Raw genomic sequence first — 17,488 nt, 5'->3', positions numbered from 1 at the left:
ACCTTTCTGCCAAAATGCACAGTTAGGCATTTAACTTTTCATCTAACGTGCATAATGGCTCCTTTCTGCCAAAATGCACCGTTAGGAATTTAACTTTTCATCTAACGTGCATTAATGGCCCATTTTTGCCAAAATGCACCGTTAGGCATTTAACTCTTCATCTAACTTGCATTAATGGCACCTTTCTGCCAAAATGCATAGTTAGACATTTAACTTTTCATCTAACGTGCAGTAATGGCACCTTTCTGCCAAAATGCACCATTAGGCATTTAACTTTTCATCTTAGAGCAGTTCTTACTCTAAATATTATTCATAATATCAATTTCATACAAATTATAAACATATATCAAATGCGGTAAAACATACATTAAATCAAAACATTGGAGGTTGACTCATTATGAGTCTTCCTCATCCCTTATAATTACAATAGATGCACTCACATGATAAGCCTCGCTAATAAGCTAAAATGATGTCCACTATTCGACAACTTTATCTTTGCCTCTTTTCTTGCTAGACTTAGGAGCTTGGTTATGATCTACACAAGCATCCATTAATGACACATACCATACCAATGTTAGTATATTCCCAAACCTTTATACTTTAATAATACACAAAAGTACTATTATTTCAAATTTTTATTACAATTTCAGCCTATCTTACAATTCCAGGCTCAATAGTATTGATACCCCTATCATGGTATCGATACTTCTATATTATGGTATCGATAATCCTTTTCAGTATCTATACCATTTCTGCATTCTGGAATCCATGGTATCGATACCTTTCTCTTAGTATCGATACTCACCTCAGTATCGATACTAATTGCATCAGTATCGATACTGTTCACCGAAATTCTTCAAATTAAAACCTATAGTATCGGTACTGTTCTTCCAGTACCAATACCCTAACCTATATTTTCCATTTTTTTGCTTGATTTTTACCCAAATTTCGTCAAATTCTTACTTTTACCTCCAACAATACTATTAAACTCTTCTTTACTTATCCCAACTAACTTTCCTTCATTTTGCTTCTTATAACATCTAAAATCTCCAAAGAACATCTCCAACCAAGAATCATACCATTTTTTCTAACATGTTTTTAATCACATCCAAGGTTTCTAATCTCTTATTTACTTCTTTGGCAAGTAAAATATACTAGTAAGCCTCAATAAAAACTCAAATTCCAACATAACATTCAAAAAACCATTTCCTTAAATCTCCAATAAAACGTCAATATCTTAGTTTTAATCCTCTTTAACTCTTCCTTAAGCCTCTATAACACTCAACGTTTCAATAACAAACCAAAAACAAAAGGATAAACTAGTTAGATGAAGCCTTACCTTTGGCTATGGAGGAGAACACGGGAAGAAGAAGAGAAAATGGCTTAATGTGTTTTTCACTTTCCCCTTTTCCCCTTACTATAATACCCTAATTAAAAAGGAATTTTAAATTCATTTCCCTTTAAAGGGCCAAAATACCCCTTTCATTATTTCATTGTTACCAATTGGTCTTAAACACTATTTCTAAATAATTTCTTATCCTTTATCATTTATTCAAATAAATCCTCAAATTTAAAATCTTTTCAATAAAGTCAATGACCTGATATTTGGGGTATTACAACCTAGCTTAAACTCATTCGCCAACCATGATAATCTTACACGTGACCCTTTTGTAAATGTTTTTTCTGGCACCTTCCCAAGGTATGCCCCACATATTTCAAACACGTCCTGATCATTTTTTCCCACCACTGTCATTCCATTTGTAGGCACTCTGAGTTGTAGAATCACATCCTCCAAAGTGATCGTATATTCACCACACGAATATGAAATGTATGAGTTTCTGATCTCCACTGTTCAATTAATGCACTGATCAAACCGGTGACCAACCTATATTCTCTTACAAATGTGACATCGTAAAAGCCCACCATTTACAAATTATCGACAATATGTTCATCTGACTTCTCACAAGTGGTCACTCAACTATGAAGGACTCGTTGTTCGTCATCCTGCAATTTGTTAATCCATGTTATTAGAATTAATTCATCGTTCTCAAATAAAATATATTATTCAATCATAATACCAGTGCTCCCAAATGACAAAAAATGTGTCGACCATCTAGTCTCAAAAGAATATTTTCTTCTGCCATGCTTCAACAAATCTATAAATAAAATTAAATATTTCAAATTATAATATTAATCATAATTAAATAAAATTTAAACAAAAATATGTTAAATCAAAATAAATAGTCTAATTATTGTATATTTACAATAAAAACAAAAACAAAACAAAAAAATTTAAAATAAACTTACCAAACTACTCAAATACGATTTAATATGTAAAATAAAGATAAATACTTCAATAATTTATATTACTCAATAAAAAAACAAAAAAACATTTTAAACTAAACTTACCAAACAACTCAAATACAACTTAATATGTAAAATCATAATAAATAGTCTAATAATTAAAATTTAAATTAAAAACAAATATTAGACTAAAAACTCCACGAAAATTTTAAATTAACTTACCAAACCACTCGAATACATTTTAATTTGTGAAATCAAAACAAATAGACTAATTAATTTATTTTCACAATAAAAAAACAAAATAAAACAATAAATTTTAAACTAAACTTAACAAGGTACTCAAATACGATTTAATATGCAAAATAAAAATAATTAGTCTAATAATTTATATTACTAAAAAAATTAATGTGATAATTTAAACTACACTCACCAAGTTTTACTCAAATACAACTTAATATGTAAAATTAAAATAAATATTCTAACAATTATAATTTAAGTTAATCACAAAAATTACACTAAAAATTACACAAAATTTAAATTAAACTTACCAAGCCACTGGAATACATTTAATATGTAAATTCAAAATAAATAATCTAATTAATTTATATTTTAAATAAAAATTAACTAAGAAACAATAAAATTTACACTGAATTTATCAAATTATTTACCAAAGCACTTAAATTCTTTCTTCCTTCGATCGAACTCTTAAGTTTACCAAACTACCCGAAATTTTTTCTTTCTCTCGGCCTCACTTTCTCCTTCACTCAAATTTCTCACCCAAAATCTAAACCCCCTATTTTATAACAACCCAACCCGGTACTCCATTATTACACAATAATGGCACCACCAACTCACCTGATTCCCACGCAGCTGATTCCCACACATTCACATGTTCCCATCATTGTTCTTATGCATGCATGCAGGTTGGTTCAGATGTGAAGACTTCGTGTATTCTCGAAGTCCTCTGTCTTGCATGAAGACGTCGTGTGTTCCCAAAGTCTTCAATTTGCCTGAAGACGCCAAGTGATCCCGAGAACTTTTAGTTTGCCTGAAGACGCCGAGAAATTCTGAGGACTTTAGACTTGTACTGTAGAAAAAACCCTAGATGGGGAAATAATGTTGAATTCACATTATCTTGGAAAATTAACTTCCCAGATGCATTATTGTGGCACTTTTGCCGAAAAAAGACTTTCCTCTCTGCCCTTTTTGTGTCTTTCTTTGTGCCCCCACCATTAACTTTTTGACACATTTTTTTATTTAAGGCAAGACTCATTCAATCGTTCAAAAGTTATTACTTTCCTATTTTACTTCGTCTTCCACAATTTACCTCTAGAGTCTCATCGTCCATGTTAGCGAAACAAAACAGAAACCAATCTGTTTCAAAGCATCATAACGAGGAACCAGGAGAAACATTGAGTTTCACTTTATTAATAATCACACATCACAACTCTAACTCTCTGTGGAGAGATTACTCTTTAAGGAGCTTCACTTTGACCATCATTTTAATACTATCACCGGTTGTTGTAAAGCATCGGGTGCTGGACATATTGGAAGAGGAGTGAATTTTATTGATGAATTTAATATTTAAATTAAATTCATTTAACTTTTAATATTATAAATTAAAAAATAATTTTAATTTGAATATTAATAGGATAATTTTGAATATGTCAAATTAAAAGGTATTTATTACCTATTTAAATTTGAATATTAAAAATAATTATATCCTTTTAAATATTTCAAATTAAAATTATATCTATTTAATTTTGAATAATAAAAGGTGGTTTTATCTTTTGAATATTTCAAATTAAAATTTATTATCTGTTTGAATTTGAATATTGAAGATATTTAGTTTGAGTAAATCTCTCTTGAAAATCCCTATAAATACTAAGTTAACCTGTTATGTTAAACACAATTTCGAAACAAATTTTCAATAAATTTTTTACTAGTTCAAAAGAAGAAAAGTTTTTCTCCATTAGTTTTGCGATGATAGATGAAGGCAAGGATAGTTTGTGGTCTCTACAATTGTGTTACTGTACCTGATCATTTAGTTGTTGTATCTTGGGAGAAAGACGACCAACGATCTCGAGCAACAAGGAAACTGTGTATCGACAAACCTCAATTATTTCCGATCAAAAGATCAATAAAAAAAGTATTTTTTTCTTTCTATTTATTTTATTTTCAAGAAGTTTAATTTGGTTTGTTTTATCTTCTTATGTGTGATTATAGTCTCGGATTGTTATAATTTTAACAATCCTAAGACATGGTGAATTCTTTATCATTAATTTTTTATAATTATATTTGATAATTATTATCATTATATTATATATCTATATTATTGTCAGATTTAACGAATTTTCTCCAACAAGACATCCACCCTTACCGTCAAACTTTAAGGATTACGAGGAAAGACTCATTCAACAATGGGTTTTATGTACCTCAAAACTCCAATCAGGATTCTATCATAGATTATGAGCTGTTGGATCGTGGGACTAATCTTTCTCCTGCTCCCGGTTATACCATTTGATGGTGTCAATTGCCTATTAACTCCACTAACTATCCACGCAAATTATACACTGTCAGATTACATGCCACAGACCTTATGAATTCAAGAAATTATAGTCTGCAATTATCCTAAAGGAAAACTTGTGTGCAAGTAGCATAAACAGGAATGAATGCCATTTAGTTTGTGGCAGGTATGTTAAAGCGTTGGTTGGTAAAGCTTTACCTTCTTCATCCATGCTGATGCATATGCTTTTACTTGAAGTGGACCAGATCACATCCCCAGTTCCCAATTACAGCATATTTTGTTACTTGTGCATACTATTGTTTCAAAATATTGTTACTTGATGGAGAAAAAAGGAAAATAATTTGTGATCAACTCATGGTACATTGGATTGTAAAAGATTTGTGTTTATTTTGTAAAAATTATGCATAAAGCATATATACTTGTTCTTTACAAGTCTTGAGCAAGAACATATATCATGGTTGAACTGAAATTCTAGTTAACAAAACAAAAGAAATATGGGGCAGACATAAGAGATGGTTTCATTATCTCAAAGGCAAGCTGAAACTAATGCATGCAATGTGATAATGCCAATCAAGATGTTGTGATGATCAATAACAGGTAGAAATTGTACAGGGGAAGGCGATGATTCCATCTTTTACGTGGCTTCCACCGCCATTGCCTCTAGACCGATGGTTCTCTGTTCCTGATAAGGTTGAAAACAACATTCTGTGGTGATAAGAAAACAACTTGACAATTTGCTACAACTGATTTGAAAATGTTACCTGTTGCATATTTCTGAAACAGTGAGCTGGAATATGGTTTCTCCACTGGCGTCAAGAGTACGCTGCAAATCACCATCCGTAAATGTGCCCAGCAAGTGATATTCATCGTCTATAACCAGCAAGCATCGGCATCCTTTGCTAGACAGCTCCCCCAGCTGCTTTATTATCAAATCTCCTTCCTTGCAAATTGGAAGTTCGTGTTGCTTCTTCATCACATCTTTCACCTACAACTACAAAATACCCCATCCATCATTCTACAAGTCCAACAAAATGTGAAAAGAAAAATAAAAGAATAAACTTGAAAAGAAGGCTTTTCCCAATCCTCCCAGCCGGATGATTCAAGTTCTTAGCCTCCATAAGTGCAACAGCCACGGTGTCCCCAAATACCATCTGGATCGCAGTCGAAGCCACCGGCGCCAGATCGAACGGACACAACTCCCTCTCCAACGGCAAATGCACATTCATATCGCAAGCATTGGACAATGATTTGGAAACGGAGGTAACCGAAATGAGATAACCCCACTTGGCTCTAGCACAGGGAACCAGATGAAGGAGTTCCTCGGTGGAGCTGGATTTCGAGAAGAGGGCGAGGATGTAATCGAATGAGAATGCGTCGATGTCTCCGTGGAGAGCGTCGATAGGGGAGAGGAAAGAGGAGCGGATGCCGAGGGAAACTAGCATTTGAGAGATCTTGCTGGCGACGAATCTGGATTTTCGGATGCCGGAGAAGAAAATGATACCCCGGGAATTGAGGAGTGTTTGAGTGAAGGACAATGCTTGGGACAGGTGGAGGTTTTGGTAACAATTAGAAAGTGAACCAAAAGTGTAGCAGTTGAAGAGCGTTGAAGGCGAGCGAGAGATCTCTTTCGGACTCAAATATTAACAATAGAAAGAAACTAGTTCTGAGGGAAGTTTAAAAAGCTTGGGATTTCAACAAAAAACTAGGATTCAGTATAGAGGCTGAAGAACAAGAGGTAATAGAGGAATTTGCCAGGTTGAAAAGTTTGTAATCGTGGGAACTGTACACGGTGAAGCAGGAGTAAAGGGCAAAGGTGAGTGTAGCAATGCAAGATGAGAGGATATCTTGGACCATTCGGGGACTTCGGTCAGATGTAAAAGTCTTGCAATTAGGGACGTAATAAGTCGGAACAAAGTGGATATGTGTTTTATTCAAGAAACTAAAATGGAGTCGATCTTAGTAAGGATAGTGATGACTCTCTGGATGGATGATGATTTTGAATACATCTTTTCTCCGTCTGCAGGGATATCAAGTGGTGTGCTGATAGTTTGGGACGAAAGTAAATTTTAAAAGCAAAGTGAAGTTATTACTGCTAGATATATTGCATTGCAAGGCAAGTGGACAATGGAAGGAAAACTAGCTACATGGTGAATGTGTATGCACCATGTGGAGTTGTAGACCAATGAAAACTTTGGTAAGAACTAAAACAAATAAAAATAAAAATGGAGGCAGATTGGATAATAGGAGGTGATTTTAATGTAGTAAGGAATCGAAGCTAGAGATATGGCGTGGGTGAGTGATTGGAGATGGAGATTTTAATGAATTCATTAGTGTATGCAGACTGATGGATATTGCTATGGTGAACAAAAAATTTACGTGGTTTGTACCACAAAATAGGAAGAGCAGAATTGATAGATTCTTGTTGGATGAAAAATGGCTAATACAATACGAGGGTCTTATTCAAAGGGGGCTGAAGAGATCAATATCGGATCATTGTCCGGTGTTGTTGACATCAGAAGAACTGATTGGGATCCTCGCCCATTCAAAATGTTTGATGCATGGTTAGCAAGAAAGATTGCCTCGAGTTAATTGCTAATACATGGAATAAAGTTAATGAAGGGAATGAGGCCAGCAATGTATCCATAAAACTTATAAGAATTAAAATGGCCCTTAAGAAGTGGGGAAAAATGGGGAGACTCTCAAAGATTGATTAATGAGCTGGAGATGAAGATAGAAGAAATGGATGTATTGGGAGAGAATTGAGAATTAGATGAAAATGAAGAAAAAGAGATTCGAAAAATAAAGGAAGAGTTGTGGACAGTAATGAAACGTAGAGAAGCCGAATGGAAGTAAAAATCAAGGTAACATGGATCAAAGAAGGTGATTCCAACACTGCTTTCTTTCATAGAGCGGCTTAACTCAAAGCAAAGAGGAAACTGCTACAAGGAGTGCAAGCAGGGAATCCAGCGAGTTTGGATCCGAAAGAGGTTAGAAAGAAAGTTTTTAAGAGTCATTTTAAATGTAAACAACGTACATGGAAAATTTCAGAACAAATTGAGCTCAATTTCAAAACTTTCAAAAGAGGAGGCAGCCAAACTTGAGGAACATTTTATGGTAGATGAAATCAAGGAGGCAGTGTGAGAGTGAGGATTGTAAAGCACCGGACCGGATGGCTTCAACATGTATTTTTCAAAACATGTTGGGATATAGTGCAGGGTAATTTGGTTGCTATGTTTGATGAATTTTTCAGGAGTGGTAAACTTGCGGAGAGTGTTAATTCTTCCTTTATTGTTCTTATACCGAAGGCAGAATGCCCAACAACTTTGAAGATTTTAGACCCATAAGTCTAGTAATCTCATTGTAAAAGATTATTACGAAGGTGTTTTCCTGGAGACTTAGGTCGGTTTTGGGAAGTATAATAAGTGAAACACAGTGTGCCTTTATACAAGAAAGACAATTTTTTGATGGGATCCTAAAAGCTAGTGAGGTAATTCATTTGATGGGTAAAGAAAAGATCTCCGAGGGAAGTATTGCTCTCAAATTAGATTTTTCTAAGGCATACGATTGTGTCCAATGGGATTGTCTAAATTGGGTGTTTAGTAAAATGGGGTTCGGAAGCAAGTGGAGACGATGGATATGGGAGTGTATTTCGATTGTAAAAATTTTTATATTAGTCAACGGTTCTCCGACAAAAGAACTTAGGATGCACAAAGGTTGAGACAAGGTGATTCACTGTCCCCTTTTCTTTATATCGTGGTAACCGAAGTTCTTCATTTGATGCTTGATAAAGTGGTAGAGTGTGGTGATATTGAAGGAATAAGGAATGTGATCCCAGGATACTCTTTTTCCCACCTACAGTTTGCGGATGATACAATTTTATTTTTGAAGGCGAACCACGAGTACATGGTTAAAATCAAGTATGTTTTGAGAGGATTTGAAGTCTTCTCCAGGCTGAGCATTAATTTTAGTAAATCAAATTTATTGGCTTTGGAGTGGAGGAGGTGATGCTGCACAGGCTTGCCGCGATCCACTGATGCAAAATTGAAAAACAACCCTTTTCTTATCTTGGCATTCCCCTTGGAGCCGATCTAGAAAAGGGTAGTTACTTGGGAAAATGTTTTGGGTAAATTCAAATCAGTCTGTCAAATTGGAAAAGTGAGAATTATCCTTCGCAGCCAAGGTAGTCCTCATTAATTCGGTATTATCTTACATGTCTCTTTTTGAAATTCCCAAAATAGTGATTCATAAAATAGAAGCAATAAGAATAAACTTTCTGTGAGGATCAACGACCAGCTGCAAAAAGATAGCGAAAGTTAATTGGAAGCGGGTCTGTTTGCCTAAAACGAAGGGTGGCGCAGGAGTGGTGAACATTCAAGCTAAAAATAAAGCGCTACCGGCAAAGTGGAGTTGGAGGTAGGTTGTAATACCCCGAAAATTGGTTAGTGACTAAAATGAATAAATTGAAAGTTTAGTGGCTAAAGTATAAACTTTTGAAAGTTGAGAGATCAAAATGTAATTTTAAAAGTTGTACTACTTGGTCCCGTAAATGAATAATTTATCCCCAAGAATGATGTTTGCGTGGGCTTCATATTTTTCGTACGGAGTTTGTGTTGAAAGTTATAAAGTGTAAAAGTTCGAGAAAATTTAGATAATCGGATTGAATTGAAAGTTTAGGAAATTTTGCTAGATGATAAAGCAAGGGGAAAATGTCTTTTCCATGCTTTAAAATGATAATATTTAATGTGGAGCATTGGATTTAAGTTGATTTTCATGTTAAATCTTAGCCATTAGATTAAAAAGGACAAGATTGAAATTTTGGAAATTTACAAAGGCAAAGTTGTAAACTACTAACTTCAGGGATTAACTTCAACCCTTGGATGATTAATATGATATGTAGCATGATTAAGATCATTGGATTTTAAGGTCATAATAGTCATTTTGGACTAAAATGAATTTTAAATTCAATTAGGTTATAAAAATCTAAAAAGGACTAAAATTTAAAAAAAATCAAGAACTTTCTTGATTTTGTTTGCTGCTGCCGCAAGTTACAACAAAAGAAAGGTAAGTTCTAAAATTGATTTTTAAGCATTTTAAATTAGATTTAAGATTAAGCCATGAAATTTAATTTTGTTCTCCATTGAATTTTCTTTCATTTGATACATTTTTTCATATTGTTCATGCTTAAAACCCTAAATTTATGAAAAGAGTGGATGAAGGGATGATGAAATTTGAGGTTTCGAGGCTTCAAAATGTTGACATAGGTATTGTGATGTTGATTTCATGTTCCAAGTAATGAAAAATCTATTAGTTTTCCTTTAGGGATCCATTTGTAAAAGATGAAAAGTTAAGGAGTTGATGTTTTGAATTGATTTTTATGTTAGATATTATGAGAATATTATGTTGTATGCCTTAGCATGTTTATTCAAGCTTAAAAATGTGAAGAATGGTTGAATCCTAGTAGTGACCAAAATGATACTTAGAAAAAGTTTGAGAATTATATTCAAAGCTTGAATTTGATGAAGGTAGAAAACTACAATACATGTTTAAATTTGTTGTTTGGATCTTCGAAACACCTTGGAAGGTGATGGATTATATTAGGTCATATGGTTTCTTAAGAAAAAATATAGGAAAATTCAAGTGACTTATTTATGATATTTATTATCTTTCAAGGATTAATTTAATTACTAAATTATTGGATTTAGATTTGAAATATGAAATTTTTATGATTAGTCCTTAAAACCTAAAAGAGAAAAATAAGGGTTTAAGGTGAAATTGTGATTTTAAAGGTAAATTCAAGTAAGTTAAGGGGGAAAGAAGTGTAGGAAACATTGTAATTACAATGTTGTATTGGAATGAATATTATGAATTTTTCCTACACTATATACGCATGAGTTATATGGATTCTAACATGTGCTTTTGATTATTTGTGTTGTACGTTTGATGTATTTATAGACATCTATCAAAATCGGGATCTAACTAGCAACAAAAGAAAAAAAAAGATCGAGCTTAAAACTTAGTGAGACTTATATTTTGATTTGTATTAAAAATGTCAATGTGAGTGCAATGCATACATAACATGATACATGGATGTTTTATATAGCATTAGGAAGACTTGTGATGAGTCTACCTTGTTTATATTAGCATGATATTTATGTCATTAATCATATATTTGACATGTTCTAAATATGTCAAAAGTTAATATAAAATGCATTGGATATTAGTTTATTTATGATGTTATATCATGAATGTTATTTCGTGTATGGACCGTCCAATGTTGAATTATGTTGATATACAATGCCATGAATGAAATAAATATAAACTATATGTCCAAGTAGGTCATTGAGGGACAATAGTATAGTTGGTATGCCATAGAGTCTAGCAACAGGCTGCATATTTGATTTAGCACTTCGGTGCATATTTGACTCATGTACCCAGGGTTCTCATAGACTTATATTTGGGCTATGGTTTATGGGTTAATAAATTATAAGCAGATGATTAAACTTATGAGCTTATGGAATAAATGACAAGTATACTGATAAGAAATTATATGAATTGTTTATTCATGTTAATATGTGTAACATGAAGGTAATACAAGTAAAGTGATCATGATGCATTGAGTATTGTTATTTCTTTATATATACATTGTATTGCACTGATTATTATTATTGCCTTACTAAGTGTATATTTAACGTGTGATAATTTTCACGCGTAGGTAAAAAACACAAAATTGGAGTAAGGAGTATCAAACATCACACTCATCAAGAGGTATATCTATAGTATCAGTAATTACATCAATCTGATGTAGTTTAAATTTCTAGATGATACATATATAATAATAATAGTTGGTTTCTACTAGTTTAGATATAACTGGTACTAAATTATAAGCTAGTCATATTGGTAATAATGGATAATGGTTAAAATAAACAATGGATAGTTTATATTAGTGTTGTATTTGTTAAATGAATTACAAGTTTAATAATCTGGTAAACAATAGAATAAAATGGAGCTACTGATTAAGGTTGAATATAGGTAATTTTAAGCAGCTATTAGTTATGTACTGCTAAGTTTCTACCTGAAATTGATGTAATTTGGTTAATTAAAAAATAGAAATTGATATTACTTGATAAATCGATAAATGGTTTAAATTTAAGAGAAAATAACCTCAGTGACCAAAAATGCCTTATAATATACGATTTTAATCAACTTTTTTTGGATTTTCCAAAATGACCAACTAAATCGCAATGCGATCGATAATTCGCAACGCGATCTCCGGTATCGCAAATCAGTTTCCAGATTCGCAACGCGATTCTGACTATCGCATTGCGATTTTTCAAATTCGTGTTGCGATTTTCCGACTATCGCAATGCAAATATGTAAATCGCAATGCGAGTATGACTATCGCAACGCGAGTATGACTATAGCAACGCGATTCTGACTATCGCAACGAGATTTGACTATCGCAACGCGATGCTGACTATCGCAATGCGATTTTCAAAGCGCCATTATTATCGCAACGCGTATTTTTTTTCAAATTCCAAACACGAATATTAATATATCGAAACACTGAACCATCCACAGTATATCCCGTAATCGTAACTCATAACCTAAAACCCTAAATCACAACTCAGCCCCATCTCAATCTCTTACTCTCTAAGGCGACATCCGTCCCCATCTCCAACGAAATCAGTCCCCATCTCCGACGAAATCCGTCTATCTCCATCTCTCAGAGCCACCCTCAGAATCATTCACGGTCAGAAATGGAAAATCAACCAAATCAACCACCGAGGGTTAGTTTTTTTAATTATTTTTATTTTGAAATTTTTGCATTATTATTAGGTTTTTCATATTGAAATTGATGATAAGTTTACTGGTAATTTCAATAATAGATTAACCATTTCATTTAGATTGCTTATTAAATTCATTCGATTGCTGCTAATACTGCTAAACTGTTTAGTCTTTAAACCCTGTGAATTTAGTATTTGTCTTTGTTTTGTCTTTTGGTTGAAATAATGCAATCCATTCAAGTTTCAATTTAGTATTTGAAACCGAGAATCGCAACGCGAAATAAAAATCGCAACGACAGAATCGAAATGCGATTTTAGTTTCGCGTTGCGATAGTCATTTTCGTGTTGCAATTTTCATTTTCGTGTTGCGATTTTAAGTTTCAGAAACTATTCTTCTTCTGCAAATTGAAACTTGAATGAATTGCATTACTTCAACAAAAAAATAAAGACAAATACTAAATTCACAGTGTTGCAAATTTAAGTTTGAAGAATAAACTACTACTCTTTATGTTTACTGTTCTTAGTATATATTCACAGTGTAGTTTTTGGTATATCTAACTTGGTATGTTTATTGTTTTTTAGAACTTTTATTCGACTCAATTGACCTTAAGAAATAAATTAAGCCTGGCCAAAACAATTGCGTCGAAGCTTTCACCTCCACAAAGAAAAATATTTGAGGATACTTGCTTCGGGCCATGACTGAAAGTACAACATCCGGGTGGATATGCTATGTTGACCCATCTGTTTCTTCAAACCATGACTAGCGATCTACTAGAGACTATACAATGTCGTGATGAAGAGATATGGTTTGATTTTCCACCGGCATATACGTGTTTTGGGCGGGAGGAGTTTTGCTTAATCACCGATCTACGCTTCGGACACGATGATGTAGGTCGGTACACTAGACATATTACCCGCCTATCATGGTTATCCCGGGTTTTTCCTGAGCTGTCAATGGAGAAGCCGAATTTACACGTGGAAGACTTGACGAGATTATTGAATAAGAAAGATGGTTTTACTCGGATGGATGACGTCGATGTTGTCCGAGTAAGCCTTCTAATACTTTTGCATGCCAGCTTTTTAGGCAGAGATGCCAGAAACTTATTCCTAATGATCTAATTAAATTGGTAGAGGACCTAAATGCATGGAACCTGTTTCCGTTGGGTTCGTATCTATGGAAAGCTACATGGAATAAGTTGTCGTTTGCCTTTGATGATCGAAAAAGTTTGCGTGGCGATGGTTCCAAATCACTTTGTCAGGCTTTATTTGGGCCTTTAAGGTAAGAATTTTTATATAATGTTTCCAAAATTATAATTAATTATTATTTAACAATTACTAATGTTTATTATTATATTGTTTGTAGATTTGGATATTTGAGGCCTTTCCCGCCATGCAGACATATGCATTAAAAACTTATAATGATATTCCTAGGGCTATTTCCTGGAAGAGGAAACGGACCTTGCAGCAATGGGAAGATTTACTACCGTATACGACAATAAATAATGTAAGTTAACACAAATACTACCATATGTTTATAAACAAGTTATTACTAGTACACATTTAACTTTGTTTGAGCTTTTATATTGTTAGGAGTCCAACACTCCATTACAGAGGCTGACACCCACGGAAGCTGAGCTTGCCACTGATTGGTGGCAAGCTAGTAAGCGTTTTTTTGATGGAATGGATGATGAGCAGCCTCCACTTCGAGAGCCATCACCTCACCCAGAGCCATCACCTGATCGACCCGACTATACACCTCCACAACGAGAGCCATCACCTACTCTGTCACATCATCGAGCCTCTTCTCCACCATCACCTTATGATAGGCTACCGGCAAAGATGCCACGACGTTTATCTCCCTGTTCTCCACCTCCACGGGATGAGTTAGGGGAGTTACGTGATGAGGTCAATTCCTTGCGTGAGGAGGTCGGTACTTTACGCGATGATAATGGTGCATGGCGTGTTGAGGTGTCTACTTTACGTGGTGAGGTAGCCGCTCTACGTGAGATGGTAGCATCGTTGCAGAATGAGGTTCATACTCTACGCAACGAGGTAAGTTTAATATTTTTCATATTTAACTTGATGATAAATTTACTCGTAATTTCACTTAGATTAACCATTTCACTTAGATGTACCATTTCACTTAGATTGCTTAGTAAATTCATTCGGTTGCTGCCAATACTGCTAAATTGTTTATTCTTTAACCCTGTGAAGTTAGTATTTGTTTTTGGTTGAAGTAATGCAATCCATTCAAGTTTCAATTTGCAGAAGAAGAATAGTTTACTATCGCAACGCGAAAATGACTATCGCAACGCGAATTTGACTATCGCAACGAGAGAATCGCAATGCGAAATGAAAATCGCATTGCGATTCTCTCGTTGCGATAGTCAAATTCGCGTTGCGATAGTCATTTTCGCGTTGCGATAGTCATTCGTGTTGCGATTTTAAGTTTCATATTCTATTCTTCTTCTGCAAATTGAAACTTGAATGAATTGCATTACTTCAACCAAAAGACAAAGACAAATACTAACTTCACAGTGTTGAAAATTTAAGTTTCAAGAATAAACTACTACTCTTTATGTTGTCATTGAACCTGCACTAAACCTATATGTTGTCCTTTTAAATGTTTATATAAGTGATTACTTCTGGAATGTTATATGATGCATTTTGTGAACAATGATAGAATAATGACTTGGGTGAATACCGTGCAAGTTTGAAATATATTTGTCTTTGTTTTCACTGTTTAATATCATGTCTGTTTATTTATTGATTTATGTATTAATTTATTTTTAGCGGCCCGCTAAGGTGGATGCTCTACGTCGGGTTTTTCTTGCAAGACGGAGTTCACGTATCAGACGGCGTGCACGTGCCATTAAGTCTTCGTTCACCCCAATAGTGCGAAGAATCCGTAAGAAAAAGCCCGACTCACCTGTCATCGTTCAAGAGGCCTCCCCTATCGTTCAAGAGGCCTCTATCATCCCTCAAGAGTCCCCTCCCACCGTTCAAGAGGCCACTGTCATCGTTGAAGAGGTCCCTCCCAACATTCTAGAGCTCGATTCACACGACATAATATATCGAATTATTGAGAAACCCCTCACGTGCCGGACATGATGGATGACTATTGGCTTTCGTATAAGTTACCGGCCAGTACCATTCCGACAGATGAAGTGGAGAGGAAACAACTACCGGAAACAATTCTGGATAATACCTTTTGGGCTAAGACCGCAGTTGATTTTTATCTACATGAGCGGAGCCAAGGGTGTTACGCTGACATATACAAACTCAACGATGATATGCATTTGTTGATTGAACGGTCTTGGTGGGGTGTGTTATTAGGGGTTGAAGACAAAGGTTATTTCGATGGGGGGTAAGTCTTATATTTCTTCTTATATTTCATTTTGATTAATTTTTTTTAATTTATGTAATTCACTAATATTAGATGATTTCATTATTGTAAATTAATTTACTAAACAAACGAGCTGCGAAACTAAAACCTGTTGCTGGATAGGGAAGGATGTCGTTGGATATAAGAACGGATGTCGCCGGAGAGAGTGATAGATGGAGATGGAATGAGTTGCGATTTAGGGATTTAGGTTATGAGTTGCTTCTGCTGTGTAGTTATATACCCAAAACATTTGTGTTGCGAAACTAAAACCTGTTGCGAATTTGAAATTCAGTGTTGCGACAGTCAGAATCGCGTTGCGATAGTCAGAATCGCATTGCAATAGTCAGAATCGCATTGCGATTTACATATTCGCATTGCGATAGTCGGAAAATCGCAACGCGAATTTGGAAAATCGCAATGCGATAGTCAGAATCGCGTTGTGAATCTGGAAACTGATTTGCGATACCGGAGATCGCGTTGCGAATTATCGATCGCATTGCGATTTAGTTGGTCATTTTGACAAATCCAAAAAAAGTTGGTTAAAATCGTATATTATAAGGCATTTTTGGTCACTGAGTTATTTTCTCTAAATTTAAATGTTATAAAATCAGTTTGTGACATTTTGACTCGTATTTATGAATTAAATACGGGTAAGGGTGTTACATATGTGGTTGAGAAAAATGCATTGCAGAGAAGAGTTATTAAATGAAAATATGGGGCTGTACACAGGAAGTTTAGTTGCTGAAGTATCAAACAATGACAGTTTTATTAACAATAATTGGTCCAATATCTTTAAGAGGTCGCTTAGGGAAGGGGAATTGATAATCCGAAATGAACTTGTGTCGAAGGTGATCAACATCAACCTAAGTCAAGAGACCGAAGATAAAATTGTGTGGGTTCGTGATAAGGTTGGAGCTTTCTCTGTTAAAAAACTTAGTGTAATGCTTGTAAATGATGGAGTTGAGAATCCAGAGTTTAACCTTGATGTAATATGGAAGTTGAATGTCCTTCCTCGTAGCTAGAGTTTTATTTGGATGTTGATCATCAATAAGTTTCCAACCGAGGAATTTTTGTTGTCGAGGGGGATTGATCTAGAACCTTTGTTATGTGACTGCCCTTGGTGTGATGCAGTAACGGAGAATGTCGATCATCTCTTTGTGGCTTGTGGATTTGCAAAACAGTTATGGTCCAAGGTTTTTGAATGGTGGAATATACCTTGGAAGGCATCTTTATCGATTAGACTTGTGTAATAATTGTTTTGGGGTTTCTTTGACAGGGTTGTTTAGAAGTATGTGGCTTATAGTAGTGGCGGCCACTCTATGGACGATATGGTTAACAATGAATGAACGAGTTTTTGAAGGGCGTTTAGAGGAGGACTTGTTGAATGTGGTAGGGTTTTAAGAGATTATCATGGGAAGGTTTGCGCAATATTTTATGGTCCGATTTCTGCATATTGTTCAGACCGTGCGGAATTGATTGCTATGAAAA

The 17,488-nt window shown here is 34.5% G+C and overlaps 1 pseudogene; it reads right to left on the bottom strand.

The window, feature by feature from the left end:
- Positions 1–5,357: 5,357 nt before the first annotated feature.
- LOC120120546 lies at positions 5,358–6,685 on the bottom strand (annotated as a pseudogene).
- Between the last annotated feature and the right edge of the window lie 10,803 nt (positions 6,686–17,488).

Source organism: Hibiscus syriacus, unplaced genomic scaffold (assembly GCF_006381635.1).
Source record: "Hibiscus syriacus cultivar Baekdansim isolate YM2019G1 unplaced genomic scaffold, ASM638163v2 tig00110339_pilon, whole genome shotgun sequence".
NCBI classification, from domain to species: Eukaryota; Viridiplantae; Streptophyta; class Magnoliopsida; order Malvales; family Malvaceae; genus Hibiscus; species Hibiscus syriacus.
The sequence above is the reverse complement of the archived record's forward strand: the minus strand, read 5'-3'. Positions and strand labels throughout refer to the sequence as shown.